This window comes from Mixophyes fleayi, chromosome 2 (assembly GCF_038048845.1).
Source record: "Mixophyes fleayi isolate aMixFle1 chromosome 2, aMixFle1.hap1, whole genome shotgun sequence".
Classification (NCBI taxonomy): Eukaryota; Metazoa; Chordata; class Amphibia; order Anura; family Limnodynastidae; genus Mixophyes; species Mixophyes fleayi.
This window is the reverse complement of record NC_134403.1, coordinates 69,609,841-69,630,520: the sequence shown is the minus strand read 5'-3', so window position 1 is coordinate 69,630,520 and position 20,680 is coordinate 69,609,841. Positions and strand designations below refer to the sequence as shown.

Sequence of the window (20,680 nt, the reverse complement as noted above, 5' to 3'; positions counted from 1 at the left end):
GCCGTAAAATCTGCTGCAATAGAGAAAGCCTCTGTATCTGAGATCTGGCCTGTAAAATATAAACAAGTTTCACTACTTACCTTCCCTTGTAGTACATATTTTATTTAACAATGGAAAACCTCCCCCTTGATGGCAGCTTATAGGAAGCAAAGCTTTAAAAGAGAGAGTTTTGGTTTCATAGGTTTGCAATAGACAGTCGGTGACCAGTAAAAGAGACTCTGCAGCTGTATATCACTGTGTGTGTGTTTTTATGGAACTTTATCAAGTAATAATTTTCATGTAGCTGTTAACACGTAACTTTTATCATTCCCAATTCATCTTGAGGTTGTTCTGTAACGTGCTCTATATCTTTCATGGGGCTTAATAAGTACATACAAGTAATATCAGTGTGCTTTCGTGACTGGGGCCAAGTCACTGGTTATACACACAGAATGCAGTGTGGCTTGAAAAAATCATATTTGCTAAATGTCCCTAATATCCAGAGAGAGTCCCAGATATGAATGGTTTGCCATTTTATTTCCATATTAAACAATTGCACAGTACAATTCTTCCTATTTTGTATATAGTGGATACATACTATCTATTACTGTATGGGCACTGTAAATTAATGTTTAAAACAATAATTCCACAAAAAAATAAAAAGTAGCTCAGTGTTGAATTAGATGAGATATGTAAATTAGCAGTATATCACTGCGATCCGGATGAGTGAGGAGCTCATGTGGTTTGGTACCTTGATGATGCAGCTAGAAGTTTGGAGAAAGCTCACCCTGAGTAGGAGAGAAAGTCTTCTGCTCAGACCATTAGAGGCATTGGAGGACCCACTGGATCAGGTTGGCAGAGGCAAGAGACAGTTTGTGTGTTCGTCTTGCACATAATTATCCTTTTAATGAAGTGGCGCATTTAGAATTCCAAAATGTCTTTCCGTCAGCATTACATAATAATCAGTTCAGTAATATTATACAATTAGTATATATTCGTGAAAACTACATAACACATTACAGAAAATTTCTCCTGATGCAGTAACGTTAATGAGTTTACCAACGACTGAAAGTCCCGATCAGCATGCCGATTCATGTGTACATACTATACACATTGTACAAGATTTACCCTCAGGTCTGTGCTTTTCATCTGACATAACCATAACCGGCTCTGTAAACTCTATGGAGATATGCCTACACAGCTGATGTTCCATCGTTGAAACAGATCTTTAGTTCGGTTATAAAATCAAATGAAACGGTACAATGTTCTTTGGAACGATAAAACATGATCATGGGAGCATACTCACTTATGTGATATCAACCAAACAGTCATCTATCGTGTGATTAGTGTGTACCCAGCCTATTTGCATCTCTCATTTATCATACGTGTAATGTGGCATAAGGGGAAGGTTAATACAGTAGAAATTAGGTGTACGCAAGGGTACCTGTTATCTACATGTATGGAGGTAGCCATTTTGTGTCTACAACGATATTCAGGAGGGTAGAGCCGATCATGTTGGTGGGTGTACTATCACGAATATAGGATCAGCCCACAAAATGTCTATCTCTGCTGTGTATATGCTAACATTAAACATTTGCATTTCATGAATTTGCTGGGGGTTTTTTTTTTACTACATATTCTTTATTTCTATATGTGTCTTATTAGTACTATTGTAAACTGCAGGTTTATTTTTCTACATTCTTTTTGTTGAATAGTTAAATACAGGGTCGGACTGGCCCGCCGGTGGACCGGACTATCCACCGGTAGGCCCCGACCCTGAATCGCTCCCCTCTTCGTTGGTGGGGGGAGCTAGAAACTTTAATAGAAAAAAAACCAAAAAAAAAAAACCTCACGTGACCGCAGCGCCGGCTCCGTTCGCACTGAATGCCGGGCGTGATGACGTCACGCCCGACATTCAGTGAGGAGCGCCGGCAAGACAGAGGAGAAGAAAAGGAAGAAGCAGATAGAAAAGGTAAGTGATAGGGGAGCATGGAACAGAAATAGGAGTATGGAACAGAGAAGGGGGAACATGGAACAGAAATAGGAGTATGGAACAGAGAAGGGGGAACATGGAACAGAAATAGAAGTATGGAACAGAGAAGGGGGAACATGGAACAGAGAAGGGGGAGCATGGAACAGAAATAGGAGTATGGAACAGAGAAGGGGGAACATGGAACAGAGAAGGGGGAGCATGGAACAGAAATAGGAGTATGGAACAGAGAAGGGGGAACATGGAACAGAGAAGGGGGAGCATGGAACAGAGAAGGGGGAGCATGGAACAGAAGGGGGAGCATGGAACAGAGAAGGGGGAGCGTGGAACAGAGAAGGGGGAGCGTGGAACAGAGAAGGGGGAGCATGGAACAGAGAAGGGGGAGCATGGAACAGAAATAGGAGCATAGAACAGAGAAGAGGGAACATGGAACAGAGAAGGGGGAGCATGGCAGAGTGAAGGGGGAGCATGGCAGAGTGAAGGGGGAGCATGGCAGAGTGAAGGGGGAGCACAGACAGTATGGCAGTGTGTGAAGGGGAGCCAGGAGAAGGGGGGAACAAAAGCAGCATGGAGGGTGCAGTGTGATTATAAGGAGGCACATCATGGTGATGAAGGGGCGGAGTAATGTGTGTGTGATGGCACAACGGGCTTTTGGCAATGTAATGTATGTGTGGTAGGTGGTGGCTAAATAATAGGTGCTATTTTCTTTGTAGGGTGAAGATGGGGCAATTTAATTTTATAGTGGGGACTATTAACTTAAGATGGGGTGGTTTGGGCGCTATTGAATGTGGGGCTGAGTTTGAGGAGCATGAGGTATATTTATTAAATGTGAATATGAATTATTTAATGGCAGTGACGGTTGCAGGAAATAGGTATATTTATTATATGTAAATGTGATTAATTTATTGCAGGGGCTGTCTGTTGGGAGGGAAATAGGTTTATTAAATGGGAATACTATTACTTTTATGTTGGGGCTGGAGGAAGTCCTAAGTATTAAATGTGGGTCCTATTGATTTAACGCCGGGGCTGGTTGGAATTTTCTAAATGTACCCATAATTTTTTCCAAATAGGACCCCTCAACATTCCAGGATCCAGACAAGCCGCAGTTAAAGAAACCAGCAGCCACAGGTGGTGACAAGAACAGGTAGGACAGTCTGTCAAATGTTCTGAGTCTAGTGCAGGCTTGGCTAACCTGTGGCACTCCAGGTTTTGTGAAACTACAAGTCCCAGCATACCCTTCCAGCAATAAGCTGCTATATATTGGTAAAGCATGCTGAGGCCTGTAGTTTCACAACACCTGGAGTGCCACAGGTTAGTCAAGCCTGGTCTAGTGGGATAATCCCGATTTTTGGTGACTGTAATGCCCAATCTAAGGTGCAGATCAAGACTGTACTCTTTATACACACTGCATTCTTTATATACTACACTATTGTGCTAGCTGTCCTTTGTGGGCTGACCATTCCCCCTCTAGTGTCTGGTCTCGCCTCTTTGATGGTTGGCCACACCCCCTCTGGTGGGCCCCTAGCGTTGCTGTCCCCTGGTGGGCCCTTCATGCCATAGTCCGACAATGGTTAAATATGGTTATTTTTTCAAGCTAAAATATATATGTATGGTTTAATTTAATATATATGTATTTGTCACATCCAGAACTCACCTGAGTCAAAGGGATAATCATCATAAAACCATTTGATCTGTCTAAAAATGATTAAAATTCCCCTTTAATTCAACCTTGCATTCACTATTAATTGTCCAGTACTGCCACCACCAAGATTTGCTTCCAAACCTAACACTTTTACTGAAATTTTTTTGTTTCTCCTTGATCTGTCCTACTATAATCAAAACTTAAATTACACACTATTTCCGATTTTGACAAATACTAAAGACTGTTTCCAATTGGCGGAGCTGGAAGAGTCTTTGGACCAGGAAGACTTGTCAGATGTCAATGGATGGTGTGATGCTCTATCAATGTCCGCCTCAAAAAAAATACACGTATAATGTTCCACAGGTGGTACTATGTCCCATCTAGACTGTATAACATCTATCCACAGGTGAGCGGTACCTGCTGGAGGAACTTTGATCGCATTGGCACTTTCCTGGATGTATGGAGAAGCTAGCCTAAGCTTCATTCCTTCTGGAACCCTGTCATCTCCTTCACCTCTGTCATTCTCTGTGTCATATCCCTGATCTCCCTTCTCACACCCACAGACTATTCCGACACATTATGAGACGGTGACCTGCCAGATTGCAGCTTCTTGAAATGACTCCTCCGCCTACACTCCATTCGGTCTGCAGCCGGGTGTGGCATATTTACCAAATGGAATATATTACTAGCATCCTGAAGGGCTTTTTCGTTTTCCATAAAGTTTGGGCTCCTTACCACAATCAACCACTGCTCCGTTTTAAGACAGGACTCTGTTTAAGGCACAACCCTTAAAAACACAAAGACAGAACATTATTAAAGGGACTTTAATATGACGAAAAATGTCACAATACTTAAGGTATAAAAAGATATAATAAAATTACTATAGTGCACAATTTATTCAATCAAGTTTCAATAACGTATAGCCATCTGATCTTTTGGTATGGGGGTCAACAAGAATATGGACTGCTCCTCAGTCAGATTGACCTCCACAAAAACTGACTATGGATAAAGCTGTAATTGTAATGTACTTTTATAATATTACTTGCATACATGTTTTGTGCTAGCTAGTGGCATGCATATGTGTAATTTTTAAATCAAAGACCATGCCATGTCAATTATCACTATCAGTCGGCACTTACACCTGCCCTCTAGCTGGTGCAAATGATATGACTGAAACCAAGAGTACTTATGAGAAACCTAGGATTTGAATCTGCCGCATATGTGTGACAATGTTCTCTGCATGTCCTTACTGTACATCTCCTTCATTAGTCCATCCCTTCCCTTCCCCATTCCATACCTGAAGTCATAGGTTGTCGTAAGTGTCATTTGTGTTTGGACACAAATTGCATGCCATTGTGTCCATTGGCTTAATATCCGTTTCTGAGCATGCGCAGAGCTATTTCACGCAAAGATACACTACACAAATGGTCGTATGACCAAACATGAATCGGGCCCAGTGAGTTCAGATGTTGGGCAGCATGGTGGCTTAGTGGTTAGCACTTCTGCCTCACAGCACTGGGGTTATGAGTTCGATTCCCAACCATGGCCTTATCTGTGAGGAGTTTGTATGTTCCTGTGTTTGCATGGGTTTTCTTCCGGGTGTTCCAGTTTCTTCCCACACTCCAAAAATATACTGGTAGGTTAATTGGCTGCTAACAAATTGACTCTGTGTATGTTAGGGAATTTAGACTGTAAGCTCCAGTGGGACAGGGACTGATGTGAGTGAGTTCTCAGTACAGTGCTGCGGAATTAGTGGCGCCATAAATAAAATGGTAATGATAATGATGATGATGTTAAAAGGTGTCATATCATTTGTATACAATAAATTTTTATTTTATTAAGTCGTGATTATGCCATAATCGTGACAGTATTATGATACCAGTACAATATGAAATGTGGCAGACTAGTACAAAAAAAGAGACAAGCTCCAATAGTGGAAGTGTATGGGGTGTAGGAATACATTATGAAACGTAATTCCAAGGAGATGATGAGAGAAACAAAGTAAAATATATAGAGTTGAAAGGAAAGGACTGTTTTTTTCCAAGCTTTAAAAGAAAAATGAATGCTATCGGGAAAGGTAGAAAATCTAAATGGAAGATATAACCATAAAAAATAGTAGGAAGAAGAGCTGTACTCTCACAAGCATTGTCTTGGTACATTTTCCATCTCATCCATAACTGCATCAAAATGCCGAGCTCAGCAGAATGGATCTGTGATTCATGCAAATTAGAAGGAATGGCAGCTTCAAGTAATATGCAAAGTTAGTTTTATTAGATGATTTGGCACTTGGTCTCATTTGTCACCAGTTTCTACCCTCCCCCAATCCACTGCAAAAGAAAAAAAAATGCAAACAACCTATAAACAAAACAAAATCCTTTTGCTGTTGCTCGGGCAAATGGTCAAGAAATGATACTTCCCATCAGCTATCAAGTGTCCTGCTAGTGTGCACTGCTGGTGCAAGGGGGAGGGTGCCCCCTGAATTTCACATTACCCATACTTCTTGCACATATGTTTAGTTAGTTACAATAGCTAAATATAAAACAAAATACTTGATCACAGCTAAATATTCTAAAGCAGGAAAGAGAATAATTTTCTTTAATCCACATTCCTCAGATTTGGGATCTTTTATTTACTACAGTAAATGTAGGTACCTGTGCGGTACGGCTGTGGTTTGCAATTTCACATAACTTACTTTATGTACCTTTGAATTACGGTGTGTATCAAGCCACCATGTTACCTGCAGTAGCAAGTACAGTCACACTCTTGTCATTCACAAGATACATTGCCCCCACTGTACATTGACGTCAATCTGTGCCATTTGGATCCATTTTTCTACTAGGCAAATTGTTATTATCCTTTATTTGATGGGAAACAACCAAAACTGCACAGCCGTACATCAATGTACAGATCAATAACAAACATTAATAGAGCTTGTGTGCAAGAATCTATACAAAAACATTTGTAGTGAACAGTATAAAGTACTACCACTGCACTCTTTATTAGCACTGCCAACATGGTAGAAATCATTCTTTGTTGTCCCTACTGTCCCTTTAAAACCTGATTTGTGAGAGAGCTGCCTCATTGGCATACCTCTGTATAAAATCAATGGGAAATAGAGTAGCATATTCGGATGGACATTTGAAAGCAATTGCATGTGCATTTGCAAGTGCTGTGGTTCTGTGGATAAGCAGCACGGTGACTTAGAGGTTATCACTTCTGCCTTACAGCACTGGGGTCATGAGTTCAATTCCAGACCATGGCCTTATCTGTGTGGAGTTTGTATGTTCTCCCCGTGTTTGCGTGGGTTTCCTCTGGGTGCTTCGGTTTCCTCCCACACTCCAAAAACATACTGGTAGGTTAATTGGCTGCTATCAAATTGACCCTAGTCTGTCTGTCTGTCTGTCTGTCTGTCTGTGTGTGTGTGTGTGTGTGTGTGTGTGTGTGTGTGTGTGTGTGTTTGTATGTGTGTATTAGGGAATTTAGACTGTAAGCTCCAATGGGGCAGGGACTGATGTGAATGAGTTCTCTGTACAGCGCTGCGGAATCAGTGGCGCTATATAAATAAATGATGATGATGTGCACCTACCAGACAATTTTGTACTTGAGAACCAGTATTTAAACTAATTTCCCTCACTAGAGGTGTCCGTAGCAATTTGCATGACCAAAAGTAGGTGAACACCACTTCTAATTAGTGTGTTGGACCATTTCAGCTACATCCATTTCTAGGTGCATAAAATCAAGCATATAGCCATTCAATCTCCATAGTCAAACAGCAGTAACATGGGTCGTACTGAAGAGCTAAGAACTTTCAACATGACACTGTCATACAATGCCACCATTCCGACAAGTCAGTTTATTTAATTTACGCCTTTGTACAGCTGCCCTGGTCAACTGTTTGTTATGTTATTGTGAAGGGGAAACATCTAGGAGCAACAACAGCTCAGCCCCTAAGCAGAAGGCCACACAAGTTTACAAAACAAGACTGCCGATTACTGAAGTGCATGAAAACTGCCTGTCTCCGATTGCAACACTCATTATTACATAATTCCAAACTGCTTCTGTAAGTAACATCAGCATAAGAATTGTTAGTCAGGAGCTTCATAGATTGAAATTCCATGACCGAGAAACACAAGCCTCAGATCACCATGCACAATGCCAAACGTTGACTAGAGTGGTGTAAAGCACACCGCCATTGGGCACTGGAGCAGTGGGATCTCTTTCTCTGGAGTGATGAATGACGGTAAGACATCTGCTAGTACTGCTAACTGTAATGGTTGGTGGAGGAAGGATAATGGTCTCTGGCTGTTTTTCATGATTTGGCCCCTTGACTGGCCCCGACCTTACCCACATAGAACACCTCTGGGATGAATTATAGTGCTGACCGCTAGCCAGATCTCCTGTTAATGTTGGGTAACCGGCCACTTTTGAATTTGTTCTTATAACCGATTCCCCTTATTTGGGACCTAAATGAAAGTATGGTGTGGAATTTATGGCTTCAACAAATCTCCGGTAACGTGTTGTGTTTTTTTTGAGTAGATGCTGTTTTGTATCCTTTGTTTATATAATATAATTTCTAATAGCAAATTTAAATAATTCACTAGACATTATGGCAGTGTGTCATTCTTCAAGCTACTTTGAATACCATATGGTCTCAGTGATGCAAAACAATAATGTCTAAATATATTTAACATATTGCTAATATTATGTCTTGATAACAGAAGGGCAGTATGAGTCTTTGAGCAGTTGTGTTATTGAATCAATCATGGTTATGCATCATTCGCAGATAGATGATGCTGAACTGTGTAACCTGGTGGAATTTTGCCATATATTAAAAAAAAGTATTGATGTGGACAGATTTACATGGAAAGAGCTTTGCCCATGACCCAATATAGCCTCAAGGAATGATGCCCAGAGACAGGTCTAGGAGGTGGGGTTTACAGGCCTTTGTCATTAAAAATGCTACACACCCAACGTTGATAAAAGTTAAAGTTTATTGGACTTGCTTATTAGTCGTTATTGGGGGGTGGGGGTGGCTATTCTACAAGTGACACACCTGTGTTCATTTGCTGTATTCTTTGGATTAACCATGGATAATTATTGCTTCACAATAGTGGTTTTTAAAATTGTGATGCCAGCTTCTCTAGTGAGGCTTGAGATGAAGAAGAAATCAAAAGGAAATTGATGGCCCCAAAGCATTGGATGGAAAAATGAATAATTGATACATATTGAACTACAAGAAGGGATATAGATATACCCATCAGCCACAACATTAAAACTACCTGCCTAATATTGTGTAGGTCCCCCTCATGCCTCCAAAGCAACTCTGACTAGTTAAAGCATGGACTCTGCAAAACCTCTGAAGGTGTCCTGTTGTGTCTGGCACCAAGGCATTAGTAGCAGATCCTTTAAGTCCTGTAAGTTGCAAGGTGGGGCGTCCATGTCTGCCTCCAAGTTTCCCAGATCTCAATCTGATCAAAGTCAACATCTTGATTTCTTTGTCATGTTCCTCAAACTATTCCCGAACATTGTTTGCAGTGTGACTTGGTGCATTATCCTGTTTTAAAAAGGCCTCTGCCATCAGGGAATATCGCTGCCATGAAGGGGTGTACTTGGTCTGCAGCAATGTTTAGATGGGTGGAACATGTCAAAGTAACATCCACACGAATGTCAGGACCCAAGGTTTCACAGCAGAACATTGCACAGAGCATCACGCTGCCTCCGCTGGTTTGCCTTTTTCCCATAGTGCATCCTGGTGCCATCTCTTCCCCAGGTAAACGATGCACACCAACCTGGCCATCCACATGATGTAAAAGAAAACATAATTTATTAGATCAGGCCACCTTCTTCCATTGATCCGTGGTCCATTTCTGGCACACACGTGCCCACTTTCGGTGGTGGACAGGCTTTAGCATATGAGCACACTAACCAGTCTGTGGCTTTGCAGCCCATAGGCAGCAAGCTGTGATGCACTGTGTGTCCTAACATCTTTCTATTATGACCAGCATTAACTTTTTCAACAATTTGTGCTACAGTAGCTCTTCTGTGGGGAAGGTTAGACCAGATGGTCTAACCTTAGTTCCCAATGCACATCAATAAGCCTTGGTCTCCCATGACCCTGTCATCTGTTCACCAGTTGTCCTACCTTGGACAACTTTTTGTAGGTACTAAGAACTGCATACCATGAACACTCCACAAGACCTTCCTTTTTAGAGATGCTCTGACCCAGACGTCAAGCTATCACTATTTGGCCCTTGTAGAAGTTGCTCAGATCAATACGCTTGCCCATTTTTCTTGCTTCCAACATATCAACTTCAAGAATTGACTGTTCGCTTAATGCATAATATATTGCACCTCTTGAATGGTGCCATTGTAACAAGATAATCAATGTTATTGATTATACTTGTCAGTGGTTTTAATGTTGTGGCTGATCGGCGTATGTATCATACATATGTTATGGGCATAGTTAAGACCTATTATTTCTTTTAAATAAGTTTTTGGTTGCAGTTCATTAAATTGGTGAAAGATATCATCAAGATCATTTACTAGTTGACATGGCAACCTGTTGTACGTGTACTCATCTTTCAGTAAAGGCATAATTTTTAATGTCTGTAAGTTCTTGTTGGTAATAAGCATGTGAGACCAGGTGGGAAAAAAAGTTTGCTGCTCAGTAATGGCCGTGTTAATAGAAGCACCATTTTCATTTATAGTTTTTCCATCATAAAAAGTGTATTATTAAGCTAAATCATGTCTCAAAGTAACCAATTTACAGAACTAAGTACAGTTAAATAACAAGCCCTGTATATTTTCTGTCCCATCCCTTTAGTGAAAGCTGACATGTTCGATAATCTGCAAGGGCAGGACATATCAAGCTTTCAAACTACATGTGTGCTTAGTTGTGTATTTAGTTGGCCTTAAAAAAAAAAAAAAATAACAGGATGGCTATTTGAGCTAATCCTCATATTGTAAAATGGTTGTTATCATGGAATTGGATGAGGCCTGACCTGGCAGATTTATCTGGAAAATATTTTAAACTCCAACTTTGTCTTTGTCACAGCAAACTCCATTCAGCAGGATTGTTCATTTCATTTCCCCCACCTTTCAGCAGAATGGAAAGGATCCCTGGTACCTCTGCCTTTTGGAATATGCATAAATGTACAATTATCAAGGAGTAAAGGGGGTGAGTATCCTCCTGGACATCAGACCCTGCTTGTTCACCTACTTGCGAGTTTCATCATGATCATCAGAGATTCTGCAGCAGCGTACAGTCAGCAATACATACACAGAGCATAATACAAATAAACATTGGAGCAAGAGAACAAACAATAACAGAAGACACAATTTAGAACAGTCCACTCTCCCAGAATTTCCGGAAGACAACCAACTTGTGCGTACATCCCACTGACTCCCAGGAGACCAAGCCCTTCTCCCACATCATACCCACTTCCTAGTGTCTAATCTCTACATTAATTGTCCTTGGACATTTCAGCTCAAGATATATTCTATCCCCCAGTAGGGGACAGAGTTTTGTTTTTTTTGATTGCATGTATATTGTATATATTTGGTATGTGAATTAAATATTTATTATCCATTCAGCATCGTGTTTGATCTCAATCAGTTTCAGCGCTGTCTTAGTCTTTACAATTGTTTGTATGCATTGCATGGTAGGACCGCACAGCCCTTGACAGCTGCGTCACTCATTGGGTATTTAAATATTATATTTGGTATTACTTATCATTTAATAAAAAAACTATTGTGCCGTATGGTGCGCCAATTGGATCAAGTGTTTGTATTTCTAAAAGAACTATATTGATTAATATATTTCTATATTTGCATACTTTGTTTGGGCCATCACATGTACATTTTGTATGTATTCAATATGCACATACTTACCTACTTTTGAAAAATCATTTCAGGGAGGTTGTGAATGTAATTCCACCCGTGGGCATACCTAATCCAGGGGCATGGGTGGCACCACCAGAAGGAATCTATAACAGTGTGCGCAGCACTCCGCCATGGCGTCAGGGACTATATAGTGGACTATATACTGGGATTCTAATAATTTTATATATATATTATGCACAAAAGAGCAACAATAAAAAATTTCTATAAATTCAAGCCTTGTGCTAATTCACTTGAGTCACGAGGATCCTCACACTTCTTGCTGTTCCCTGATGTATTATTATTATTATTATCTTTAATTTATAAGGCACCGCAAAGGGTCCGCAGCGCTGTACATGGCATAGTGAAAACGGTGAGCCATGACACAACATGATACAGAAAGAACAAAAATATATACACAGACACAGGTAACATGGTAATGCAAATCAAATTATTACTGGGACAATGAGTGAAAGTGATGGTAGATATCGGCGAGAAGTAGGCCGAAGCTTAAGAAAACAGGGCTAGGGAAGCAGGCCAACAGGTACAGAGGGTGATGGAATAGTAGAAGGTGCACACAAGGAAAGAGGGCCCTGCTGCTGAGAGCTTACATCCTAAAGGAAAGGGGGAAACACAAATAGGGTGGTACAAACTGGGGGAGAGAGCCGGGACGGGACATATGCTCATACCAGCTAGTGTGCTTATGGGGGACTAAAAGAAAATGACGATCGCTCTCCTGAATGGGGACAGGTGTTGCTGTACATTAATTATATTTATTTTTCCTTTAGTGTTTCAGTAACTGACCTCAGATTGTCTATAGAGAATAGAACAAATTAAATTCAGTGACTTGTTTACTTAGCCGGATAAACATCTGTACTGCATGAAATTGGCAGTGGCTATCTAGCACACAGATGTAGTCATTACTTATGCTTCATCCCAATGTTTCATCCATGGTGGGGGACTGCAATGCTGTGAATAGCGACATCAGGCTATGATCCACCCAACGATTCTCTGCCCAGCTTATGGGAGATTGCCAGGCTTTCTCAGTAGTGTGGGAACTCACCCACTACTATGGGAGTCTCCCAGACATGCGGGGAGAGTCTGCAAGTGTGAATATGCAGCAGGGTGTACTTGTGTTCTTGGTCCACACACCTTTAGGTGACCAATTATTATGCAGTGTCCCTCTGAATATTTGGTTCATTTATTATCTGTCAATTTTACATTTATTTACTCATTATGCTTTTTCTCTTTACCACCATCATTGGGCTGTGAACGTGAATTCCAAAGGGACACACAAATAATGAAAAAAGAGATATATATTATAGATAAAGAATTGATTACTGGAAGAGAATGAGACGAGAGGCCTCTCATTAAAGAGTTAAATTGGGCCATCGGTCTTACTGTCACTGAAGAGCGTAAGATCTGTTTTTGTACTGATTGTCTTCCTATCGCTCTGTCAATAATATACTCTGCCTGCTGTGTATAATGGACCCTGGACTGTAGGGTTTGTATATATTCCTTGTTCTAACCTCACCTTTGTCCCTAGCAGATTTGTATCATGTAGACAAGGTGGCTTTCTGTGTATTTAGATTTTTATTACTGTCTGATCTACAACATTTACCAGTGCTGTTTTTAACATATGTGACCCTTTCCCCTTCACTTAATTAACAGTGCTGTTTGCTAGACCGCAAATATAGGAAGTAAAATAGCTTTGTCCCCTGCTTTCTCTGGTCGGTAACTCAACATTACTAGACATGTGATAGCAGATAAATTAGTCCCATTTATACTGATATGGTAGTTGCTATCACGAGCTAGTTATTATTCTACAAGCATTAAAAGAATTACTCTTAGGATTTGTGTGCGGAACAAGGGTGTATGCAGCTTTCGTTTCCCATCAATGCTTCGCCATGTGTTTCCCTTAAAGTGGAACTAAGCTAAAAAAAAATGAAAGCATTTATTTTAAAAATACATGTATGAGGTATCCATTCATACATGTAATAGTGATAAATGGACCTTTTATACTGAAAAGCTAAAGGAAAACCACTATTGAACAATTATATATTATTATTATTATTATTATTATAGATTTGTAAGGCGCCACAGTGCTACTCAGCGGCGTACAGGAGGGAAAACAGGACAAACATAAAGCAGGGACATACAAGGTAGACCAAATAAACGCATACATGAAAAAGAGGCTAGGGGGTAAATGTATCATGGTGCGGGTTGTACAAGTCGCCGGAAATCGTCGAGATGACAGCTTAAATTTAAAGCGGCGCTTTTAAGCTGTCATCTCGCTGATTTCCGGCGACTTGTACAACCCGCACTATGATACATTTACCCCCAGGTGTCAAAAGCTGTGTATTACTGAGCTAAATAGTATATATGAAGTAACATGTTAGGAGTAAGGTGGCCCTGTCAGCATTGGGTGAAACTAAGCCTAGGTACATACTATAGTGACAGCCGATCATCAGGTCAATAAACGACTGATTGGCTGAAATCACAGTATTATGTACCCTAGACCGATGAACGATTATCGTTCCATAGCACATGAAATCGTTAATTTGAGATTTTCAAACTGACTTGAAAATCTCATTCAACGATGGAACAATGTCGTCCCAATTCCAAAGTGATTTCATGAGACAGTGAGGTTTTGTTATTTTTATATACTTGTATATATTTGATGATAAATTGCCATAATACCTGCTAATTAAGTACATAATCCTGGTTAATTTTTTATAGTGGCTTATCTAATTAATTGGTAAATAACTGGTAGGGGAAAATCCCAGAATCAACCCATAAGTGCTCAAACTTGGGAGTACTAATCCCAAGTCTATCAAGATTTAGGTGGAAGCACTGTTCCATATTACTAAAAGGTACAGTATTACCTGGTTACAAGGGTTACATAAGTACGCTTGAATTCAACTGTATTTTTTTACACCCGTTACAGGGCAGCTGTAAATGCCGAATGATAGTGATGACCAACACAGCATAGTCTACCTCGCCCTCCCTCATCTCCCATCCCTCTTATGTACTCGTCTTGCCCTTGATCCCCTCCAGTGACACCCCCTTGTACCTGTTATGTGTATATCCCTTTAGAGTGTAAGCTCTTATGAGCAGGGTTCTCTTCCCTGCTGTCTCTACACCTATTACTTGTGCTCCAGCTACACTGGTACTAGCCTTGCTTGGAGCTTTTGGAGTCTTGGTAGTACTCGTTTCTTGTTCTGTGCTGTATACCCTGGATTGTCTACTGTTTGTAATCTGTACGGCGCTGTGGAAATCATGTGACGCTTTTATAAATAAATAATAATAGTCTTTGTATTAACGTATGCATGTCAGTAGCTATCGCAGAACAACTGTATGCTACATACTATCTAAATGCATTGTATGTACTATATGCCTCCTGTAGTTATGCAAACAATGTAAAACAATTATTACAAAAAAATAAAAATTTATATTTGAAAATAACATTTTTTTAAATTATTATAATGTTAATAGTTGTTATTTTAATTTATGACCAAATACGTTTTATGCGTTTCGATGTGAACTTGTATTGTACTTATGCATGTGCGTTTAAACAGACAAACACTGTTTAGGCAGAGCGTATTTCCACCCATATTCAAATCGTAATATATCTTGAGATACGATTAGATTTGCATAGGGGTGAACTACACACAAGTTGCACTCATCAGTGTGCTAGAAATCTCAAATCACTTCTCTGAACTGTTGGGAGGCCCTTCTCTTTGCACTGTCTAACCCATTTCGACCTTCTTTCTGCCTTCCTTCCCCCTCACAGATCTTGACATTCCCCCTGTTACATGCAGTAAATATCCTAACTTACTCACACGTTAGTGAGCAGGTCATTGCCTCTCACAATGTCAGCAAAGTAAAAAACTAAGCACATCCAATTTTGTAGCCACGGAACAACTTGTAGCCAATCAGATCAACAGAATGCTCATAGTAGCTCATTAACTGCTCATAGTAGCTCATCAACCCTGCTATTGGGAACCTTCTGATTATCTAATTGGATACATGTTGTTCTGTGACTACAAAAGTGTTGACATATGGACAATTAGGAGTTGAATATGGATTTTAAAATGGTGCTATGACCTTAGTCAAATGTGCCATAAAATAAATTCTGCTGCAACTTATTTTTGTTCCTAACAAGGCTGCCTATCAATTCATTAAAGTCAGTAAAATGAAATTTTACAGAAATATGCCGCACTCAGCAGTATTTTTAGATCCACAATAAGCCTGATAAACACACAGGATCATTTAACAAGGAGGGTGAAATGGCAAGAATATTTCAAAATATGTTTGAAAACTTGGTCCTCCTATCCTTTTCCTCCTGCCAAACACAATAAAAGCCATTACGACCGCTGGTTCACAGTGCAAATGATGATGAAGTCATGCCCCTGTTGTTGTACAATTGTGCTAATTATTATGGCTACTGTATAAATCTCTGCTCAAAAAAGATGTACTTAAGAAGTGCTTAATTTTGTATCTTCAGGTTTAAATATCTAGACGTTCCGGTTCCTTGCTCAACTCAGGCTTGTTGGATTGTATTAGGCTCGTGCAAAAAATGTGTTTTGCAGGATGAGATATACAGCACATCTAGATGCTTACTTGGTAAGTCATACTGTGACCTATACTTGTGGAAGCATTTCATATCTGAAAAATAGCGTATTTAAGGAATATTTTGGTATGTAAATCCCTATGCATTTGTTTATTTTATTCTGACATTTTATTGGGGCAGAGGGTCATTAATCATTATCCGTGTGATTATCTAACTAGTTAAGTTTGAGGCACTGCTGGGGTTCCATTAGAATTTAGGGGACGGTTTAGTGCCCACTAATATTATTTAACAGTTCTAAAAGAGTTGAGCAAGAGTGGAACAGGGAAACCAATTACATGTCGGATAAAAATGGAAGCATTCAAAATACACTATTAAAACACAGTCAGTAGTTACCGACAGGAGGTGATTTTCCCCTGCATTTCATAACTGTAGTAGACCTGATATGATGTTGCAGCTGTACGTTTAACCATTCCCTATAGACTGTTAAATGGACACTACTACTACTGCTCACACCTTGACACAACTTTTCCTTGGACTATAGAACACCAAATGTTTGGCACTAATCAACTCTATTTATAATCTACCAGCAGTGCCTGTCTTCTGCCCTGTGGTCACCTTCGGTGTCTGCTCGTTCTGCCATTGTTGGAGTACTGTAAGCAGAGCCGGCGAATCACAGTCAGTGCTCCCACGCCGAAAAGATATATTTTTTTCGCCACAGGTGCCTTCTCCCATAACCTCCGAGTCCCCGCTCTCTGAACAGAGCAGTGATCGGAATAGGACTTCACTGCGCAAATTGACGGTAAGTGTTCCTTTAAATATTTAATGCCTTCTTACACTGCATTCTTCTTTTACATGTAACCACACTTGCTGGATTGTTTTTGTGGCCTGCCATTATCTTTATCTAAATCCTGTTGGATAAGTGACCATAAGAGAATTTAACTATAGAAGTTGCAATCTGGCTCTAAATATTTACTGATATACGGAAAATTAAAGTTACTCAATGGCTTTTAGAAGTTTACAGCATATGGTAAAGGGGAGGGGTTATCTAGATAGGAAAAGCGCACACAAAACCCCCAAGCACACCGCTGTGAGCCAGTAAAACAGCTGCCATTTGTACATAAAATGCAGGAATATTGGTTAGATACACAAAGGGGGGTATTCAATTGTTCCTCCGGGCGCCGCCGGAACGAGCGCGTTAAAACTATTACCGTTTATACGGTAATTACTCTCTGAATTTCATCTCGCGGCTCCCTGAGCTGCGAGATGAATTTCTGCGAGTAAACTACCGTATTAACGTTTTTTACGTGCAAGTTTACCGTATAAAAGGTAATAGTTTTAACGCGCTCGTTCCGGCGGCGCCCGGAGGAACAATTGAATACCCCCCAAAGAATACAAAAAATATACATTACAAAGATATGATATGATAAGCCTCCAGCCACTTTACACCCATCCTGGAATGGATCTAACTCTAAACAATGAGAGTCCCTATGTTGGGTTGCATACCATGTGTTTTTAAATTGAGAGCTAACCTGGGGGATCTTCTATGTGTGCTTCTTTTCTAAATAACCCATCCCCTTTCTAGCACCTGCTGTAAACGTATAGATTGATTGCGCAACTTCCATTTCTGTAATATTGTCTGTGAGGCATGCACGTGATCAGTAGCTGACAAGCAGTGCTGGTCCTTCTATTGCCATTTTGGGTACCACTGGGTAAATTAGCTCTCCGTTTAAAAGCACATGTACATGTAACCCACCATAGGGACTCAGGTTGTTTTAGAGTCTTTTTTTTACTGGTTCTAAGCAATGTGCTGAGGGATTTTTCTGTGTATGTTACCACTTTAAACCTCTCCCTTGTTAGACTACTGACTACTCACCAGATGAATTTCACTCCATAGAGGACTCGTATCCCATACCAAGGAAAGTTGTTTTATGAAGTCCATATACAACTGGTGGTTGGCTTCATGCACATAAATGTGGGGGGCCTTTAAAAGAAAAAAAACTCCCCTTAGAAGATAGTTGGCCTATCCACACATTGCCGGACGTACTTGCCATCATATCTGAATCCTGGCTTCGTCCATCCACACCAGTCAATAGGGTCAATGGGCCTGATTCATTAAAGAAAGTTAAGCAAAAGTAAGTAAGTCAAAACCATGTTACATTGCAGTGGGAGGTAAATTTAAAAGTGAGATTTATATTTTGGGTAGGGCATGTCCTCAATCAACTTAAAATTTCAGTGTACAAATAAGTTCTCAAGTATTTGTATGCTACATGAAAAAACATGTGCAAAATAATAAACTAATTTGCAGCCCTTGAATTGTAACATGGTGTTGTCCAGAAAACTTGAGTAAGAAAATGTAGTGAAGTTTTTGCTTTACTTTCCTTAATGAATCAGGCCCAATATCCCCAACTATCTGTTTTTCAGAGCTGATAGGCTAACCAGAGGTGACGGTGTTACCATCTATGTTAACCATAATTTCACATTCACTCCTTTCAGTGGCCCTCCGCTTCATGGGATGTTCCTGTGATCCCCATCTTCAAGGTTACAGATTTGTCCCATGTAGCATCTACAGAGTACCAACACAATGGGAACACTTATACCAGGAGGCTTTAATTACTATTGGCTCTCAAGTGCATCTCTTCCACTTAAATTCTTCCATAACACTCCTGGGCTCACCCTTCTTATCAATGAACCTATTCGTAAGTAAACACCATTTATTTATTTATCTCTCGTTCGGGTCTTTTCTGCAGATTTTACTGACTGCTGCTTGTATGAGAGCAGACTCTAAGCCTACAACATCAGTAAAGTTCTATACCAAAGATCAAAACCAAATATTGACACGCTTGCCTATATCGACCTCCTGAAAGCCTCCCTGCTTTGCCAGACCTTTTATTTTGCCAAAGCAGTAGAATGGGCATATGCAGTAATTCAAAATATAGCTGCAATTTGTGTGTACGCAGTGAGAGAAACTTTACTCAAGTCACAATTTCTGTGTGGCGTAAATGGACTTAACTCTCAATCAGATCCTTAAACACTTCCACAATCTCACCATGCTCATAGCATTCAAAACCTATATATTTATACCAAGGCTGTTCACATTGCAAAACATTTATAAGCAGAGTACAATACAAAGTGTAACTTACCTGCTCTTGTAGTCACAAAAGTTAATTATGCACAAGGATATGTACTAGCAAATTAACCCAGAAAGTAAAAAAGTCCTAGGGGTATATTTACAAAACTGTGGTTTTGAAAAAGTGTAGATGTTGCCTATAGCAACCAATCAGATTCTAGCTATCATTTGTTTAGAACATTCTGCCAAATGACAGTTAGAATCTGATTGGTTGCTATAGGCAACATCTCCAAACTATCATTTTGCAGAATGTTCTAAATAAATGATAGCTAGAATCTGATTGGTTGCTATAGACAACATCTCCATTTTTTTTTTCAAACTCGCAGTTTAGTAAATATATCCCTAGTCTGGTTGTGATGGTGACATTTAATTGGTCATGTAAATAGCAACCATGTTTAAAAGACATCCTAGCCCTTACATAGTGCAAATGAGGTAAACCAATCAAATTGGAATAGAGAGTACCCCTTAGTGTTGGGGATTAATCCCACCCCTACTCCCCCTTAACACTGTGTCACCCCTGTTTTCCGGTCAGGAACTTTGGTGACCTTCTTGAGCAGAATACCTTACCATTGGCTTACGACAACTCGTTGAGTGCGTCCACTGTGGATGGGCAGGGTCCATACAATTCAATGTTGTTTTGCAAATTAGAATACTAATATTGCTCAGGTTCTTACAACGGTTACTCACTTGTACCTTTTGACAGTGGCTTCACTACACTTGCCTCAGTTAAGAAGCTTTCTTAGTTTAGGAGAATGTTTAGCACAGTTGTACAATGACACATGAATGTATTAATGTTATAGATGAGGGATCTCGCTGCACTACTCTCACACTGCATTTACTATGGTCAGGTGGAAGAGCTTATCAGCAAGGTTGCTCCATTCATAATAACAAATGTATGTGTCCTCTTTACCAGCTGCGGGAAAAAAAAAAAGTTGTCTCCTCTCATTGGCTGTACTTTATACTGTCTCTGATAACCTCACAGCACATACTGGAAGCAGTATGAATGTAGATAAGTTCTCCATTCACAATGGTAGTATTGTCATTCATTCACAACATTGATATTGTAAGAACTGTATCGTGATCAGAAAGTACTTTGGGTTGTGAAAGGGACTGCCCTGCACCACAGATCAAGAGGTCTCACTGGAGCAAGGTGTGCCCCAGTTCAGGTACACATTTTTAGCATTGTACTAACCATTCATTTTTGTGAAAGCACTGCTAAAATCTTAATGAATATGTATGCTTTCCCATCTTCAGGGCCACCAAAATGAATTTGGGGTCCCGGTACACCAAATTCCCCCCTCCACAAGCGAGCAGGGAAGGTGCTGTTTGTCGCCGCCCAGCGGTGGTGCCGCCAGTTAGGCGTGGCCACATTGTTGGGGGGCGTGGTCAACATGGGACTTGTCTGCTCTTCTTTAGACATGACATATCGGGGAGATTCAATTACCGGCGATATTACAATAGAAATCCCCACTCAATTTCCGGTGCAAGGAA

General features: G+C 40.2%; 1 protein-coding gene across 2 annotated transcripts in view; it reads left to right on the top strand.

The window, feature by feature from the left end:
- The window catches only part of SMUG1 (single-strand-selective monofunctional uracil-DNA glycosylase 1), a 41,944-nt gene extending 22,778 nt beyond the window's left edge, over positions 1–19,166 (top strand). Inside the window, exons 7-9 of one of the 2 annotated variants that reach the window (XR_012688612.1) lie at positions 15,997–16,115; positions 16,781–16,861; positions 18,556–19,166. The gene's annotated coding sequence lies outside the window, so the exon portion shown is untranslated. The remainder of the gene's footprint in view (positions 1–15,996; positions 16,116–16,780; positions 16,862–18,555) is intronic. The other variant, XR_012688613.1, reaches the window with a different exon arrangement.
- The last annotated feature ends 1,514 nt before the right edge of the window (positions 19,167–20,680 follow it).